Source organism: Eleutherodactylus coqui, unplaced genomic scaffold (genome assembly GCF_035609145.1).
Source record: "Eleutherodactylus coqui strain aEleCoq1 unplaced genomic scaffold, aEleCoq1.hap1 HAP1_SCAFFOLD_341, whole genome shotgun sequence".
NCBI lineage: Eukaryota > Metazoa > Chordata > Amphibia > Anura > Eleutherodactylidae > Eleutherodactylus > Eleutherodactylus coqui.
In genome coordinates this window covers 17,501-18,205 of record NW_027102019.1, presented here as the reverse complement: position 1 = coordinate 18,205, position 705 = coordinate 17,501, and positions in this window count along the sequence as shown.

The following is a 705-nucleotide window of genomic DNA, read 5'->3' as shown; positions in this document are numbered from 1 at the left end:
ACGACATGCATCGACACTCGGCTCAGCCCCGGCCGCCGCAGCCCCCGCCGGCCCGGCCAGCCCGGTCCGCACCCCTGGCCAGCGCCTGGAGCGTTTGGACTTTGTCATTTTTTCTCAAAGACCCATCTCTGCCAACTGCCCTGGGCTTCAGCGGGGGCTGCTCCCCGCCTCCTGGGTGTCCTGCCCGGGCACATCGGAGGCTCAGCCTGGGTCTTGAGCCCCTACTGGTAGGTGCACTCTGAAGGCGCCCTCCGCAGCCGCCCAGGCCCACCCCTGCAGCCACCACACAGCTGCCAACAGCCCGCTCCCCGTCAACCCCCAGCCCCTCCGCATACATCTGCTGGGGGTGCTTTTTTGACTTCCCCCGTTTTGGCCTATGGGGAAATGCCAAGGGGAAAACCTCCAGAGTCAGGCCGACCTCCTGGAACTCCAACCCGGCCTGGAGCCACCGGTTTGTCCCCTTCCCGGTTCTCAGGACATGCACTAATACTCGGCTCAGCCCCGGCAGCCGCAGCCCCCGCCGGCCTGGCCAGCCGGGTCCGCCACCCTGCCCGGCGCCTGGAGCGTTTGGACTTTGTCCTTTTTTTCCCCCAAGACTCGCCTCTGCCAACTGCCATGGACTTCAGCGGGGGGTGCTCCCCGCCTCCTGGGTGTCCTGCCCGGGCACATCGGAGGCTCAGCCTGGGTCATCAGCCCCTACTGCTA